The sequence below is a fragment of the Pyrus communis genome, chromosome 7, assembly GCF_041283825.1.
Source record: "Pyrus communis isolate YQ-2024b chromosome 7, ASM4128382v1, whole genome shotgun sequence".
Taxonomy (NCBI): Eukaryota; Viridiplantae; Streptophyta; class Magnoliopsida; order Rosales; family Rosaceae; genus Pyrus; species Pyrus communis.
Genome location: NC_142571.1, coordinates 18,221,811 through 18,238,059, shown reverse-complemented (window position 1 = coordinate 18,238,059; position 16,249 = coordinate 18,221,811).

Here is a 16,249-nt window from a genome sequence, read left to right as displayed (position 1 = left end):
CCAAAGGCCGTCGAGGCTTGATCTTGGATGAACAGTTGGAAGTTTCTTCAAGGGCCTTTAGGGCTTTGATCTTAAAGGTTGAAAGTTCTTCAAGGGCCTGCGGGGCTTGATCTTGAAGGAGGGCCTCAAGGATTTGGCGAAGAACGAAAAGAGCTTTCTCAATCCTACGGAATTCTTGGGAATTTGGATGGTTGAAAGCCTTGGAGTTTCAAAGCTTCAATGATTTGGGGAATTCTCTTCCAATTTGGGAGTAGAGAAATGTACTTGTGAATTCCTTCATGCTTGATACCTTAATGGAGAAGCCTATTTATAGGCTTTGAGAATGAATCACCACCACAAAATTTTCCCACCCAAGCACTATTACCTAATTTTCCCACTTAATGCAATATTGAAATTGAAGTGGTCTAACATATGACCTAATTTCCCACTTAATGCAATATTGAAATTGAAGTGGTCTTATTTATGGCCTAATTTCCCACTTAATACAATTTTAAACTTGAAGTGTGCTTGCTTTGTCATTGCCCAAATGAGAAAAACTTGCTTTGATCCGTAATGGATTGAAGTCATTGCCCAAATTGAGAAGAAAAACTTGTTTAATCATCCAAGGGTATTTCTTCCTATTTTATTGAGTCACACGCCATGTGACAACCCGTTCCAAATTTTACATTTTTATTTTATTTTAAAAGCGTGAATTTACGAAATTGTCCTAGAGGCAAGGACTTTGACTTCCGTTGAGCATTGACTTGAGAGATGTGGGACTTATTCTTTTAGTATATCCTCGTAGTACTCGTTGGTACGAACGTATAGGCGAAAGCCGTTTGCGAGTCCGAATTATAACGGTATAGTTACGGACGTTCGAAATTGGTTATTCAAGGTTTAGTGTTAATTAAATTAAATCCCCACTTTGTGGGGTGAAGCCCAATCAGAAATGGAGGAAAGAAAGAAAAGAAAGAAAAAAAAAAAAAAAAAAAAAGGAAGTGGCTTTCCCGTCCACCCGCACCCACCACAAGTTCCCATTTTCCAAGGTCGATTCCGACCAACTTCGATGGAGTTTTTTGACGCAACCACCACCATCTTGAAGCTCTCATCCCCCTCTACAAAACCCACCCAAGAACCACCTTGATTAACCATGGTATGTGACGGTTTGAGGCCACGAAAGTCGACGAAAATCAACGGTGATCCGGCCACTCTTTTCGATTTTTCGGAAAATTGGCAAAGTGATGGCCGATGCCACCACTTGGGCTTTGTAGCCCATCATCCCAGGAGAAAAACCCAACCAACCTTGACCCCGTTGGACCACTGTAGAAGACGAATCGACATCGGGAAGTTTTAGGCACCCGCCGGCTTTGTGGGCAAAATTGACCATCTTCCATCCACTTTTGGACTTCGTGGAAGGTATGAAAGTTGCTCCACTCACTGAGATCTTCATTTCTGTGAAGTTTGAGAATTTTTGGAAATAGTTGGATTTTCCGGTAAGTCGGGGCGGCCGATCGCCACCCGCGGCGGCGCGTGGCTAGTGGGCCGCCGATACTATTTTTAGGCTATGTCGAATGTCTTGAATTCAGTTTTTTTATTTGAATGAGATAGGTTGATCGTTGGGACCTAAATTCGTTACGATACGTTGCTTGATGAAAATGTGAATCGACGATCCGACCGTTGGATCGTCACCAAACTTGGATACATTATAATAACTAATAGTTAAAGATCATAGGAATTTATGGATCGGGAATATGATGTACGGATCTTCCCGAATTGAATTTGTAAGTTAGTAAAATAAATGTTCACGTCCACTTGGTTTTGGGCAAATGGCGGAGATCCAACCGTTGGATCGTAATGAAATTTTAATATGTTATTCTAGAAACATATTGTGTATCGTTGGGAGTTGTGGATTGGAAATCTAATATACGGATCTTCCAAATCGAGCTATACAGGGTTGTAGACCCTACCGTCGATCTTTGATCGACGGTTGACTTTTGGTCAATAGGTCTCCAATTATTCTTGAAGGTCCTTGAGGATATGTTTTATGTAAATTATGTATTCTATCGGTAAAAACTTTGAGACGTGATTTGATAATTGGTCATAGGCAACGATAGATCGTGATGTCTCGATGTGCGTGCAAGATAATCATAGCGTGGACTCCAGGTGAGTGGGCCTTTTTTCTTTCATAGGCATATAATTGATAGTTCCACAAGTACTTCTATAGTGATCTATGCTTGTTACCTACAATTAATCATTTCGAACTACGAATGGCTTGATCCCTGTTTAGGGTACGTAAGCAGTCTAACAAGACGTTAGATGCATCCATATAATAAATGAGAGTAAATAATTGAGACAATAGCCTTGTTTAGTGAATTGAGCAATGTGAAGGACATTGGTGGGAAGTGTGAGATTTAGCTTTATGATTTGGCGATTAATGTTGATCGTGAATCAATGCGTGAAGAATCAAGAAATTAAAGTAAGGAAAGGTAAGTAATAATAGTTAATGTAACTAGGGTCTAATTGGGCTTAACACTGATGATTAATCTCAAAAGTAAATAGTTTGGGAGTAGGGTGTTATTGATTGTACATGTTACTTCGTATTATATATTTTGGGAATATCAGGAAATGTTTGGGTATAGATTGCATCATGGCATATTCATATGGATATTACCTGAACCTAACTATTGTGAATGCTTTGAAGTACTATATGACGCCGCGAACGTCCAGGTAAGCTTCAGGTGAGTACATGTTGATGTTAGTGATGGTAGTGAATACGATTGTGTTGAGATATAGTATAGCTCGTAAATCTGCACCCCGATGTTAATGCTCACGCCCGTGGCCAGGGCACAGTCCTTCATGTGATGTTCACCTCCCGCACCTTACGCTCATCTTGGATCCAAGGTAGGTGCACAGTCATGTCGTACAAACCACTTTAGGTGGTTCCGACTTGTAGGTGACCCATGATTATTCGCACAGTCTTCACATGATCGTAGCACTTGAGCGTATTTATTTACACTTAGTCCTGTCGTACAGACCACTTTAGGTGGTTTCGACTCGTGTGCAGGTATACTTATTGAGTTATTGGCTAGCCATGATTGATGAGATATGGATAAGTCGTACAGGTCACAAGAGGTGACTCCGACTTATATGCTAGCCATGATTGATGAGATATGGATAAGTCGTACAGGTCACTATAGGTGACTCCGACTTATATGCTAGCCATGATTGATGAGATATGGATAAGTTGTACATGTCATTTTAGATGACTATGACTGATATATCACTTTGTATTGATTAAGTTTATTTGGCCTACTTATTAATGTATGGTGGAGTTGATGGCAAACCGTGGTTTTGGTCATTTCTGAGTATGGTTTGGATATATGCATATATAAGGGAATTACAGTGAGGGGTTATTACTATTAGAAAGGTAATAGTTTTGGGAAGCTTGGTTTTACTGCTTACTCACACTTTATGTTTTGTACCCATTCAGGTTTTAACTGCTGAGTTCGTATCGACGAGGATATATAGCTAATCTTAGTATTGGTGGCTAGTTTTAAGGGTATGATTCTTACCCACACTACTGTACCTTACTTATGCTCTGACATCGCTTGTGAAATGGGTTCGTTCCCACTCGTAGCGCACTCTGGTATTTAGACACTTTTAGATTCAAATTTATTCACTTTTTATACACTATCACATTTTATGGCTTCGTCACCTTCCAGGTGTCGGCCAACACAGCTCGATTTGGGGTCCTAGTGGACATTCCGGGTCGGGGTGTGTCACGCCATGTGTACAATTTGTACGACACGTGGTGTATGCCATGTATGCCCTGACACGTCAAAACTTTAATGCGTTGATGAACATTTGTTTCACCAAAATTTCAATGTCTACAAATGCCCCCACTTCAAGGCACGTCGTATACATGTGCTGGTCACGTGTAAAAGATGTGTTTTGAAGTTCCTCAATGTAGATGTCGATCCAAGGGCCGTCAAGGCTTGTTCTTGAAATGGACTAGAAATTTCTTCAAGGGCCACTAAGGTTTGATCTTGAATTGGGCTGGAGTTTTCTTCAAGTGTTGTTGAGGCTTGTTCTTGAATTTTGTTTGAAATTTCTTCAAGGGCCGTCGAGGCTCGATCTTGAATGAAATTGGACCACAATGAGCTTCATGTGGTAGATCTTTGCGCTTGTTAACTTTCCACAACTTTGATCTTAAACGGGGTTGAGGGGTTTCTTCTGCCAGAGTTGCACCAAATGTTTGAATTTACTCTTTTTATCTGGAACTGAACTTGATTCAAGGGTGGTGGACACTTGATCTTGAATCGGACTTGTGATTTCTTCAAGGGCCGTCGAGGCTTGTTCTTGAATGGAATTGGACCACAAGGAGCTTTACGTGGTAGATATTTGCGCTTGTTGACTTTCCACAGCTTTGATCTTGAACAGGGTTGGGGGGTTTCTTCTGCCAGAGTTGCACCAAATGTCTAAATTTACTCCTTTTATCTAGAGCTGAACTTGATTCAAGGGTGGTAGACATTTGATCTTGAATCAGACTTGTGATTTCTTCAAGGGCCGTCGAGGCTTGTTCTTGAATGGAATTGGACCACGAGCGGTCTCATATAGCAACGTTTTAGTGAGCCGACTTAAAACAAGTCCGTCAAGTCTACAGTACTTTTCAACCCTGATATGAGATACTTTTGCTTTTTGAAGAAGTAGCGGATGAATCGGCACGTGTTTTGTTGTGCTTGTCTCCACATGCTTCAACGTATTATTTTCGCTTGCCTTATTTGTTCTCCAGGCAGATGTGGTATAATCTGGAAGTTTGACTTCAAGTTCCGACTGATTACTCTCTTTCTCCTTGTCCTGCAGGTAAGAACAAGGACAAAGAAAATGACAGGGGAAAAGCATGATATGAGATACTTTTGCTTTTTGAAGAAGTGGTGACGATTTGACAGTGTTGCACGGCGAAACTTTGCTCTTCGACGACGGTGCCAGCGAAAGGTCGTTGAAGCTTTTCGAGCTCTTTGATTAGAGCAACCATGCCGAGCTTGGATTTGACTTAGACTCTTCCATCTGGATTATGCCATTCTGCAGGGAAGGGCGTCATGTTATAGTGATCTGTTCCAGCTCATCATTAATCTTTCTGATTCAATCTCTTGCAGTATTTTTCCCTGATGCAGGAGTGGAATGCAACCTTTTCATTTAAATGTTCTTTTAGAACATTACTTCTCAGTGGCGATGAGTACTCGAGATCAATGCAAGGTAAGCAACCAGGCAAAGGTTCCAGGCAATCAGTTCCAGATCGGAAGTTTGATTTCAGGTTCCGACTGATTGCTCTATTTCTCCTTGTCCTGCAGGTAAAAAAAAGGGTAAATGAAAAAACAGGGAAAAAGCATAATATGAGATACTCTTGCTTTTAACCCTGATGATATGTGATACTTTTAATTTGGTGTAACTTGTTTGCAGAGGTATTGTTGGGAGGAAGAAAACTGAGTATTTCGAGAGGCTTTGCTGGGAGTGCACCTTCAGAGGTGAGGAAGAGTTAGGCATTTTTTGCAGGTTTGCCTTGCCATGAAAGACGGAGGTCGACATAGATAAGGATTTCCCAATAGCAAGTGGTGGTACTGGTCTTTTACTATTGTCGGCAACCGTTGGGTAATTGAAACAGTAAGATTCACATGTTCTCAACTTTGTCAGAAATCTTTGACAAAGTTGCTTGTAATGTCCATAAAGTTGAGGTTACTTGTGAAAGGTGCTGACAAGTTTTGATCCAGCAAATTCGGTTTTTGAAATCCAAATAGTGATGACTCTTCGATCCTTGAACAAGCGGCCCGAGTTTTGAGGTTCGGAGGGTGATTCCTCTTTGATTTCTGAACAACCGCCTCTTCGATTTCTGAGTAAACGCCTCTTCAATGTATGAATAAATAGCCATGTTGCCCCTTCTTTTTTATAGAGGCAACAATTGTGTTTCAAAAGCACGCTTAAGAGTTGCTGCATGTAGAAGCTACCTTCTTTGTATTTCTGAGATTTTGATTTTCCTGACCTATTTTTCTTTCCTTATTTCTGTAAATGGCTTACCCGTCTGGTCGTTATCTTGATTTAAATGCTGGGGAAGATGCTGACATGCTTTCTCAAGACAACATATAGCATTCATTATTCGTATCCCCTAACGGTTCTCTTACAATTAGGGACTCTGTGATGAAGAACGACATAACCGCTACGGTGGTTGCTAGAAATCTTTTCACCCCCAAGGATAACAGGATCCTTTCCAAGCGGTCTGATGAGCTGGCTATTCAAGACTCTTTGGCTTTCAGTGTTCAGTGTGCGAGCTCTGTATCGAACATGGGCCAACACCTTATTGCAGTACTCGTCAAGTTGAGTCACTGATGGCTGAGGTGGCGAGTCTTAAGCAAAAGATTAGAAAGCTTAAGCATGAAAATAGAGAGTTTCACATGCTTGCCAATAGTTACTCAACGAGCATGAAGAGAAAGCTTGACCAGCTGCAGGAATCTGAAAGTTGGATTCAGAGTAACCATCAGATGTTCGTGGCCTTACTCCAAAGGGGCCTATTACCTTCATCCTTTGGAGTTTTATCGAGTGTTGAGGCTCAAAACAATCAACCTTCGGCGCCTCTTCTTCCTAACATTCCGCCGAATGATGAGGCGGCACCTGATCAACCTTTGTGAAGGCTCCTTCTTGGTTTTTTTTTTTTTTATTTTTTTTTTATTTTTATTTTTTTAATTTTTTTTTTGTTGTCAAAAATAATATTTGTTGCCTTTGTAATAAAAATTGACTTTAATAAAATCCTTTTTTTTTTTTTTTTTTTTATGTGACTGAACTCAAAGCTGAATGTTTGAGCTGCCTACGTACTTTTCCAAAGAAGAGATCAAGTCGTAACGTAGTTCAAATGCATATATATTTTTTTTTTGTGTGTCGTACGCAGTTTATGCTTTTGCGGGCTAGGAGCGTGGCACGTTTGCTTTTAGGGGTAGTAGCGTTTCAAGAATCTACCATTGATAGGGCCGATCCTCAAGCCGTCTCCCGCCATGATTAGGTATGCGCCGTTGGTGTAGACTTCTTGTATTACATAAGGTCCATCCCATTTTGATGTGAACTTGCTTTTTGTTTTGTGAGTTATGATGATAGGCCTACGTAATGCAAGGACGAGATCTCCCATTTGAAAAGAACGAGGGCGAACTTTCTTGTTGAAAGCCTTGGAGAGTCATGCCTGATAACACTCCAAGTGCTGCTGAGCTTCGAGCCTTTTCTCATCCCACACTTCCAGATCTTGAAAGCCCAACTTTGCATTCTCTTCATCGGTCAAGCCTTCTTGTATAGCCATCCTTAGTGAGGGATTTGACTTTCGAGCGGTAGAACAGCTTCAACGCCATATACGAGAGAATAAGGTGTAGCTTGGGTAGGAGTCCTATGTGTCATCCTATATGCCCAAAGTGACCGATCACCTTCATTAGGAAGTTGCACAACGTTTTGTTAAATGTTTCTGCAAGACCGTTGGCTGGAGCATGATACATGGAAAACTTATGCTACTTGAACTTGTATTTCTCGCAGAGCTTGTCCACGAGTCGGTTGGAGAACTGTTTTCCGTTGTTAGTGATAATGTAGCGAGGTACACCATATCGGTGGATGATAAGCTCTTTGATGAAACGGACGACAGTTTCCTTCTTGACTTCCTTTAGACCATCTCCAATGGTTGGGCTAAAAACCAAATATTTTAGCCCGGAAAATTTGGTTTTTAGGCTAGAAACAGCTTTTCTGCTCCAACCATTCTAGCCTAAAATTTTAGCCCGGGATTATTAAAGAATGAACTTAGGCTATTTTTTTTGTTGAATTTATTTTTTTTTAAAAAAATAAAAATGTAGACTATCGTAAATTAATTTTGTGAACATTTTAATCTAAAAAAATTTAAATTCCGATAAATATCGGGTGGAGTCCACTCCGATTTCTGGGCTAAATTTTGGAGGGAATTTGGCCTTGGTTTAGCATTTAGCATTTAGCCCAAATTTTCCCCTTGGGTTGGAGTGAGTTTGGGGGGAAAATTTGGGAGGGTAATTTGGCTTTTAGCCTACCATTGGAGTTGGTCTTAGGGGTATAACTTCAGCCCACTTGGAGAAGTAATCTGTTGTAGCTAGGATGTAAGCTTCTCCTGCAGATGACTTTGGCGTAATTGGTCCTACAACGTCCAATCCCTATGCGTCGAATGGCCATGAAGCAGCTATAGGGTGTAATTGCATAGGCGATTGATGTATGAAGTTGGCATGAAATTACCAGGCTTGGCACCTTTTGGCGTGTTCCAGGCAATCCTTCACCTTTTGGCGTGGAATTAGCAGGCTTGCCCAGTAATAACCTATTCTTTTGAGCTGGAAATGCAGCTTTGGTCTAGACTGATGTGCCCCGTATACATCTGAGTGTGCTACTTCCATGGCTTGATTAACTTCTTCCTCACCTAGGCATCTTAGAAGTACCCCTTCAAAAGAGCGTCGGTAGAGTGTTCTCTTGTAGTAGAGGAAGCGAGGTGCTCACTGACGTATTTCAGAGTGGTGTCTAGGATCATCTGGAAGCTTTTCATGCTCCAAGTAGTCAATCAACGGTTGTCTCCACTCTTCAACATTGACTGACAGTACTGAGATGACATTTGCATCATCTAGTATCATTTCAGTAACGAGCGAGATCACCCATCTTTGGCAAACTGGCACGTCTGTAGCTTCACCTTCTCCTAGTGTCATACTCGAGGTTAGGTTGGCGAGAGCGTCTGCCATTTGATTTTCTTTTCTTGGCACATATTCTAGTGTCACGGCTTCAAACTTTTGTAATAGTTGAGTTGCCAATCAGAAATATGGGACGAGATCATCTTTCCTCACCTCATATTCAGTTAAGAGTTAATTGATTATGAGCTTGGAGTCGCCATATATCTCAAGGGATGTGATTTGCATGTTGATCACTATTTGGAGCCTGATGATCAGTGCTTGGTACTCAGCAACGTTGTTGGAGCATAGTTCGCTTAGTTGGAAGGAATAGGGTAGTACTTGCCTTTGTGGCGACATGAATATTATTCCTGCCCCCGCTCCGTCTGCTCGTGTGGATCCGTCGAAGAACATCATCCATGTCGGGAAGATGTCGATGTAGAACACCTCATCGTCGGGTAAGTCGTCTGAAATTTTCCAATCGGCTGGGATTGGATGATCGGCGAGGAAGTCTGCAAGTGCTTGTCCCTTGACGGCTTTAGCTGAGACGTAGATGATCTCATACTGATTGAGAAGCAATGTTCATTTAGCTAGTCGCCCTGTCAAAACTAGTTTGGATATGATGTATTTGACCGAGTCAGCCTTAGCAACTAGGTGAATGGTGTACGCATGCATGTAATGCCTGAGCTTCTGGATGGCGAACACCAAGGTAAGGCACATCCTTTCTATTGGGGAGTAGTTCAACTCAGTGCCGGTGAGAGTTTAACTGAGGTAGTAAAGTGCTCATTCTTTATGAGATTCATTTTCTTGTGCCAAGAGTGCTCCAACTGAACTTTCCTGAGCGGCGATGTATAATATGAGCAGCTTCCTGGGCACAGGAACCCCCAAGACATGTGGACTTGATAAATACTTTTTTATGATTTCAAAAGCATTGCGGCATGCTTCATCCCATACAAATGGAACATTCTTCTTCATAAGTCGGCTAAACGGTTGACAACGCCCTGCAAGGTTAGAGATGAAGCGTCTGATGAAAGCTAGCTATCCTTGTAGACTTTTCAGCTCGTGCAAGTTTCTTGGCTTAGGCATGTTTTGAATGGCCTTGATCTTTCATTGGTCCATTTTAATGCCACGGTGCTTGACAATAAAGCCGATGAACTTTCCAGAGGTGACGCCAAATGCTTTGTATTTTCGCAACCTTTCGAACACTATTCGCAAATCCTTCAAGTGATCTGATCTTTTCTTTGTCTTGACCACCACATCATCTACGTAACATTCTACGTTCTTGTGTAGTATGTCATTGAAGATTTTCTGTATTGCGTGTTGATAAATAGCTCCAGCGTTCTTCAAACTAAAGGGCATCACCTTGTAACAGTAGATACCTTTTGGAGTGCGGAAAACTGTTAGTTCCTTGTCTTCGAGAACCATGCGAATTTGATTGTATCCAGAAGAGCCGTCCATGAATGATAGTGTCTCGTGGCCAGTGGTTGCGTCCACCATGATTTCGATGATTAGCAAAGGGAAGTCGTCCTTCGGGCAAGCATCGTTGAGGTCCCGAAAGTCTACACAAACACGTATTTGTCCAGATTTCTTAAGGACAATGACGATGTTGGAGATCCACTTGGGCTATTGCATTTCTTGAATGAATCCTACTTCGATTAGCTTGTCAATCTCGACCTCAATTTGTGGGATGAGCTCAGATCAATAGCGTCTTTGAGTTTGCTTTATCGGTCGCGTTCCAGGCTTGACTACAAGACGATGCACATCAATGATAGGGTCAAGGCCGGGCATTTCCTTGTATGTCCAGGAAAAGACGTCATTGTACTCTAATAGCAGTTGGTAGTACTCCTATATCTCGTCTACACTTAGTAACGCACTTACGAAGATAGGTTTGGGCTTCTCTTTCGTTCCTAAGTTAAGCTCCTTGAGCTCATCAATAGTGGTTTGTCCCTCGTCTTGGAGCTGTGGTGGTGCAGCAGTGACATCTTCCTTGAGGATTTCGTATTCTTTGTCTTCTTGGAGATGTGGAAGATGTCTTGAACCTCCCCTTCATTGCCGTCTTTTTGGGCTTGTGTAGGCGAGGAGTTGTGTGCCGAGTGTTTGAATAAGTCTTCAAGGAAAAAGAGATCGCGTACCGTGATGGGGATGGACGATCTTTGTGTCAAAATTTCCTCATCTTTAACACTTTCATATTGCTTTGGAGTTTGAAGAAATCTTATCTGCCCCATTTCTGACCGGTGAATTTGTGGATGCAATATAGGCTTCATGTGCAATTTCTTTGGAGTGACATGAGTTCATCCTTCAACTTCGCCTGACTTGTAGCATACCCTCAACGGTCGAGGTGAAGACTTTGAGTCGAAAGAGCCAGAAATGACGTCTTTCTTAAGGATTTCATCTTCAGTGTCGTCCTCTTGGGCTTATTGGCATGAAGATTTGCCAGTGCGGACGATGATGCGCCTCCAAGGTTGCTTGGCTCTTCATCCTTGAAGGAATCGAGCTTCGAACATCGTCTTTTCCTGCTAGGCCGTCGAGCTTTTCTTCCTTTGGCGTTGTCTTGCTCTTTCTAGAAGGCTTCTTGGTTTCTTCAAGTTTTTCCAAAGCTGATCATCGCGGATGAGAGCTAGCCTTGCTGCTTTGTTTCTTAGGTTTTGACAACCTTTCAAAAACAGAGCTTTGTGGTGTTGGCATGTTAAGCTATTTGAACACGGAAGTTCGGTCATGCCCACCAATGCGATCAAGTGCCGAAATTCTGGGTTTTGAATGATTCAGCCTATCGAAGATTGACACTCGAATGGGAGATTTAGGCTTTTCTTGATTTTGTTCAATGCTCACGTTGATGTGTTAAGCGCTAGTGTTTTTCGCTTTGCTTGAAATCTTCACGGGTGCATTTGGTGTGAAGCCAAGTCCAGCTTTGTTGTTGTCAAAGTCTAGCTTTGTTGTTGTCAATTCCATAACTATGCTCTTTCAATTTATTTTGAGTATTGGTGAGGTCACGTTCTTTGTCATTGACGGTGCTTGAAATTTTTTTTCTAGGATTCGAAAATGAAGCGTAGTTATACCCAGCCTTCGACATAAGCTTGTAGGCGTTTGGATCAAAACCTTCTTCAGTTCTCTTGGTTGGGAGAAAGCTTGGTTCTACCCCATTTGGCAGAGCTTTTATGAAGCCTTGTGGTGGTCTTGCAACCTTAGCATTGCTTAGCTGTGTCAGAGGCAAAACTGCATTTCTTTTGAGCAATTTTACATCACCCTTGTGCTGCTGTGTCTCGGCTTTGCTTGCTCCAGTTTTGAATAAGGATTGACCATTCTTTCTTCTTGACGTCAAGATGTATCGGAAGACGGGCTTATTTGATCCTTCTAAAGACGTCCTACTCCCTTTGGTTGTTGCAGGTTTAGCAGGCTCATCATCGTTTTTGCTTGAAGATGGCACGGCTTCTCTTTTTTGCTTCTTGGGCACTACTTGCCATTCCTGTTTTTTAGGTATTACTTTGCCCGTGGATTTGATCTTATTTGGAAGAGCTTCGAGCACCATGTCTTCCTCTATGTAGAACTTGGCATCTGCGAAGTGTGATTCGGCTTCGGTGAATGGCCTGGTGTCGCCTTAGATCACCTTCACTCTTTCTTTGTAAAATTTTAAGCATTGGTGAAGGGTGGATGGTACTACTCCATTTGCGTGTATCCAAGGCCTTCCTAAGAGCAAGCTGTAGGAAGTTCTTGCATCAATCACGTGGAATATCGTGCTTGACTTGAGTTCATCACTGATCATCTCCACTCGAATCATACCCATCGCTCTTTGTCCTCCTTGGTTAAAACCTTGGATTAGTAGGTGGCTTAGGGATAGTTCATCCACCTTGATGCCGATTGTGGTCATTGTTGACTTTGGCATGATGTTTATGGTCGATCCACCATCCATAAACATGCGGTTGACTTTGTGCTCCCTTATGTATCTCGAGGTGAAGAGATGACGGTTATGAGGTTTTGATCCCAGCAGTAGGTCTTTGTCCATGAAGTTTATTACGTCATGGGCGGCATAACATGTGGCACATTCATATGGCTGAAGCTTCAAGTCTTCGTCGTTGCTTTCTTGTACTTCATAGTCGTCAGGACTTGCCAAAACAGCTGCTAGTGCTATTTGCATCTTCTTTGGTAATTGTAACGCTTCCTCGATGCTAAAGTGCGTTAGCAGACCTTCTTTGGGTGTGAGGGTCTTTTCTTCCTCGATGGCGGTGGCTTTGCCTTTTGAGGGTTCTTCTATTTCCACTTCGACCATATGACATGCAACGGTAGTGCACTGTTGGAAGAAGTCCTCCAGGAAGTACTCGTGCAAGGAGATGGGAATGCGTGGCTCTTGCTCCATAGGTTCCCCAACGTATGTTGGCTTAGCAGCTTTTATATTTCTTTTAGGCATCTTATTGTTACGGCGACGGTGTTTTCTCCCTTGCTCCTTTTTTGGCCTTGTGGCTTGCGGTCTTGGCATCCTCATCTTTTTATAGATCACCAATGTCCATCATTCTTCATCGTCAGTAGATGCATCTTGTTCGCTTGCCCCCAGTGATGATGGTGCAGAAGGTGTCGTTTGGCTTGAGCATTGGCGGGAAAGGTCAGGTGTCACTTGGAGAGGTACGGAATCAAAGGATCCAAATGAAATCGTGGTAGTATGTGCTGCGGCTGTGTCTTCAAGGTCGAGCTCGATTTGCCCTTGTTATGCTAGCTTCATGATGAGTTCTTTGAGGACGAAGCACTTGCCAACAGGATGGCTCACGATACGATGGTACTTGCAGTACCTAGGATCGTTTACGCGATTCATCTCTTCGGGACACTTGCATTCGAGTAGCTCGATCACTTTCTTTTCCAGTAAGTCGTCTAACATTGCAGCCACATCAGAGTCAGGAAAAGGGTATATCTTTTGCTCCAATTCCTTCAAGGTCTTTTTGTACCTATCTTGGGTTTGAGAAGGCTCATCTCTCTTTATCTCCTTCGTTTTGTTCTTGGAAGAGATTTTGATGGGTGCGGATGAGGTTTTGATAGGGGTGGTGTTGATGGTAAAATCTTCATTGGCGGGCTTTTTCCCATGATTGTCCTCCTTCAGACCAAACACTTTGTCCTTCTTGAAGTCGATGATTGGCTCTTTTCTTCCATGGTGAGCAATGCTCAGCTCTATGTCGTGGGTGTGGGTGGCTAACTTTTCAAAGGTCCATGGTTTGATGCCTTAAAGGATATAGTGTAACCCCCATTGCATGCCTTGGACGCACATCTCGATTGAAGAGATCTCTGAGAGCCTGTCCTTGCAGTTGAGGCTTAGATTGCGCCATCAGTTGATATAGTCTACGACTGGCTCGTCCCTCTATTGTTTCATGCTCGTCAACTCTAGCATGCTCATAGTGCAGCGGGTGCTGTAGAAGTAGTTGAGGAATTCCCTTTCTAATTGCTCCTAGCTGTTTATGGATTTAGGCTCTAAATCCTTGTACCACTCAAAGGCGTTTCCTTTCAACGAGCACATAAACTGCTTGGTGAGGCAGTCTCCCTTCGTCCCTGCGTTGTTGCAAGTTTCAACGAAATGTATGACATGTTGCTTTGGGTTTCCCTTTTCGTCAAATTGCATGAACTTTGGCGGTTGATAACCCATCGGCATCTTCAAGGCGTCAATCTTCTTAGAGTAGGGCTTCGAGTACAACATGGAGTCATATAAGCTTCCTTCGTACTGCATCTTGATTGTGCTTACGATCATCTCCTGCAGCTGCTGAATAGAGAGACATCCTATGAACGCCGTTGCTTGGTCTAGCTCCAGCTTATCTTCATTTTTCTCTGCCGGAGGCTCCTCTTCTGTATTGGCTCATGTCTTTAGTGGATTAACCTTTGGGTTGGGTTTCTCGTCATCCTGCGTCTCTAGTCGGTTAATGAGTGCAGCGATTTGCAAGTCTTTTTCTTCCACCGTTCGTATTAGCCTTGCGATCACTTCATTCATTTGAGCCAGCTGCTCATCGATTGAAGTTGCTCCGGTGGTCATGACTTGCACGGTTGAGCTGCCACTTAAGTCGGTATCAGAAAGCATGGACTTGGGGTACTTCTTTAGGCTTTCCTCCCTTGGCGCCCTTATCGGGGCCAGAGTGATCACAAGCTCGTGCCTCGGGTGTTCTTGTTCCTTTGGAAAAGTTGATGCAGAGGTGAAAGAGGTGGCAGAAAGAGCTCTTACCTTGCTTTGAGTTGTGATGCCTAAAGTAACAACATTTGCGGCGAGGATGTTTTTGTTCTTCGCGTTGGTTGCGGGTTTGAAGATTGAGATGAGAGGTAAAGATAGTCCCACTGGGCGTGCCAAATTTGTGAACACAGAAATTTGTTGAAACAAGAACATGTGTACAAAATAATATTTGTAGTATTAATGATTTTAGGGTTACGATCTCTCTCAAATTTGGTCATCTGATTCGATCTCCGTAAGATGTAGATTTGTTGATCCAAGGGCTGTCGATGCTTGATCTTGGATGAACAATTGAAAGTTTCTTCAAGGACCTTCGGGGCTTTGATCTTGAAGGTTGGAAGTTCTTTAAGGGCCTTCGGGGCTTGATCTTGAAGGTGGGCCTCAAGGATTTGGCGAAGAACGAAGAGAGCTTTCTCGATCCTTCGAAATTCTTGGGAATTTGGATGGTTAAGAGCCTTGGAGTTTCAAAGCTTCAAGGATTTGGGGAATTTTCTTCCAATTTGGGAGTAGAGAAATGTATTTGTGAATTCCTTGATGCTTGATACCTTGGTGGAGAAACCTATTTATAGGCTTTAAGAATGAATCACCACCACAAAATTTTCCCACCTAAGCACTATTACCTAATTTTCCCACTTAATGCAATATTGAAATTGAAGTAGTTTAACATATGGCATAATTTCCCACTGAATGCAATATTGAAATTGAAGTGGTCTTATTTATGGCCTAATTTCCCACTTAATACAATTTTTAATTTGAAGTGTGCTTGCTTTGTCATTGCCCAAATGAGAAAAACTTGCTTTGATCCGTAATGGATTGAAATGTGTTTACCTTGTCATTGCCCAAATTGAGAAGAAAAACTTGTTTAATCATCCAAGGGTATTTCTTCCTATTTTGTTGAGTCACACGCCGTGTGTACAATTTGTACGACACGTGGCGTATGCCATGTATGCCCTGACACGTCAAAACTCAAATGCGTTGGTGAACATTTGTTTCGCCAAAATTTCGATGTCTACAATGTCGTTCTCCACCATAATTCAGTCAACGATGGCCTAGGCCAATTGAACATAAATCACTAAGGCGTCATCGTGAGGAAAGTCTACTCCCTTAATGTCCTGCTCGATGAAGCCAACGATTGGTCCATGTACAACATCTACGGCTTGAACTTGAAAGATCGATCTCGCCTGCTGGATCTTCCTCTTCTTGGAACTGTTGATATACCCCAATTGCTCAAATTCGATGTAGATGACATTGATTCAGATTGTCTTGGTTGGGGGTTCGGCGTCTGCTTCCCACCTTGGCTGGCCAACTGGTCTGTCTACATACTAGTCGTATTTGCCTTTTTTACGAGCTTCTCAATGTACTTCATCCATATGATGCAATCATT